The sequence below is a fragment of the Arachis ipaensis genome, chromosome B01, assembly GCF_000816755.2.
Source record: "Arachis ipaensis cultivar K30076 chromosome B01, Araip1.1, whole genome shotgun sequence".
Taxonomy (NCBI): domain Eukaryota; kingdom Viridiplantae; phylum Streptophyta; class Magnoliopsida; order Fabales; family Fabaceae; genus Arachis; species Arachis ipaensis.
The window spans coordinates 2625110-2627740 of record NC_029785.2 but is presented as its reverse complement, the minus strand read 5'-3'; the positions used below and the strand labels follow the sequence as shown (position 1 = coordinate 2627740).

General features: G+C 30.1%; 1 pseudogene; it reads left to right on the top strand.

Moving 5' to 3' along the window:
• The window catches only part of LOC107616107, a 3313-nt pseudogene continuing 1052 nt past the window's right edge, over positions 371 to 2631 (top strand).

Genomic DNA, 2631 nt, shown 5'->3' with positions numbered 1-2631 from the left:
GTGTGTTTTTTTTTATTTTATAATTTTAAATTAATAAAAGTAATTTAGTAATAAAATAAAAAAATTTATTAAAAAAAAGATTTTAATACGGAAAAAACGTTAAGAATGATTTTAAATAAAAAATTACGTTAGAGACGGTTTCGATTCTAACCCGATCAAAACAATACTTATCCCTAATTATAATGAAAATAAAAATTTTGATTAATGTTAAGTAATGTTAACTAATTTAAAAGTTAATTCTTTCTACATTTCATAATTGATATTATGAATGAAAATATTCAAAGAATATGACAAGTCAGCACTCATAGTATCTTATCTCCAAACCCACATAGAACAGCTCTATATAATAGTTACATGCACGCAACCAACTCATCAACCAAAAAGACCAAAGTGCATTAGAGAATACACATCATTCAAATTCAACTACTTACTTAGACTGTCTTTAATTATCTCAGCCATGGAATATTCTGCTCCTACCTTCTTGCTCTTACTCTTTTTCATTATACCTCTCTTCATCAATCTCCTCAAACACAACGATTCAACCAAGAAATCAAAGAAGCCTAGGCTCCCACCAGGTCCCAAACCATGGCCTATAGTTGGTAACATCCCTGAAATGCTTGCAAACAAACCCACGTTCAGATGGATACAAAACATCATGAATGATCTCGAAACTGAAATCGCATGCATTCGACTAGGCAACATTCATGTCATCCTAGTGACTAGTCCTTCCATTGCACGTGAATTTTTCATGAAACAAGATGCGATTTTCGCATCACGGCCGTTGAATTGGTCGAGTAAATATGTCTCATCGGGATACTTAACCACAACAATAACACCCTTTGGAGAACAATGGAAGAAAATGAAGAGAGTCATGGTGGAAGAATTGATTTCACCAAAAAGGCATCAATGGCTGCATGACAAAAGGGTGGAAGAAGCCGACAACCTCGTCCGCCATGTGTATAACCAAACCAAACCAAGAATGGTGGTGGCCTAGTGGATTTGAGGATTGTAACGAAACAATATGGTGGAAACTTGATGAGGAGGCTACTCTTCAATAAGAGGTACTTTGGTAATGGTAGAGAAGATGGAGGAGCAGGTGCTGAGGAAGTGGAGTATGTTGAATCACTCTTCATTGCTATAAGGCACATTTATGCATTTTCTGTTTCCGATTATCTTCCATGGTTGTGGTGGCTTGATTTTGAAGGTCATAAAAAAATATTGAAGGAAGCAACTAATACCATAAGGAAGTACCATGATCCCATCATTGAAGAAAGGATTCATCAGTGGAGGAATGGGACAAGGGCACATCAAGAGGATTGGCTTGATGTTCTTATATCTTTGAAAGATGCTAACAGCAATCCATTTTTGACTCTCCAGGAAATCAAAAGTCAAATCATGGTAACATTTTTACTCATTCATTTTTTCATTTATATTAATAACCGATTTTGATGATTAATTTTAAGCGTAAACTATTTACATAAACCAATTGTATCAAAATATTACATGTATCGTCTAAAACTAAAACTTATATGGTATCACTCAAAGTCTATCTCTACGTAAATTGAATTAGGATAATTCAAATTACAAATTTCAATAATAATTTAAATTAGAATGATTAAATTTATTATGTATTATTGAGAATAAATTAGATAAATTCAATTTGTACATGATTAGACTTATGCATGCATCAAATCCTTGTTCTTAATTCGAGTTATTTAATGCATGCTTAATTCGATTTATATGCTCATTTCAACATCGCCTAATAAATCTAATCATCTTAATTTAAACTATTATTAAAAGTTATAATTCAAATTACCTTTACATAAAAATAAATTTTAAGTGATACACATATCAATTTTAATTTTAAATAATACAAATAATATTTTGATGTAATTAATTTATTTAAATAATTTATTCTAATTTTAATATAGTTGAATTTGGATATATAGTGACCAACGCATGAGGAAAAAGTGGGAAAGTACGAGGAGCCAATGGAATATTTATACAATGTGTACAATGGAAGTTTAGAGAGTATTAGAGATATAATTATTAGTGTTATCTTTTTCCATCAGCTGAAGCTTTTGGGATGAGTGGTATCATGCATGATATTAGAGTGCTAGATCTAAAAGGTCAAGAGTTCGAGCCTTGGTGAACCCCAAAATCAGTTCAATAGCCCATTGTGTCCCATTATACACATTGTACAAATAGTCCATTATCCGGAAAAAATTCCTTAACAAATCTATTAATCATCTAATTTGTCGGAACAATCATTCTTTTTGAAACATATAATTTTAAAACTGCATTTATCCTATTCTGCTAACATAAATTTATATAAATATGTAATATTATCATAACATAACTAAACAAATAAGATGCCAATAAGTTATAACTTAAATGGCATAATCTTCTCATACTCAATAAAGAGGTTGCGGGTTCGAGTCTCCTATCTTTGGTAAAAAAAACAAAAAACAAAAAACAAAAAACAAATAAGATAGATCTTGCTTTTGATACATGAAACATTAATCAGAATTAATAATATTCAAAAATTACAATATAAAATAAGTAAATTCTACTCAATCATTTTTAAATTAAAGAATAAATTATCTTTTGTGACATATTTTTTATTATTAA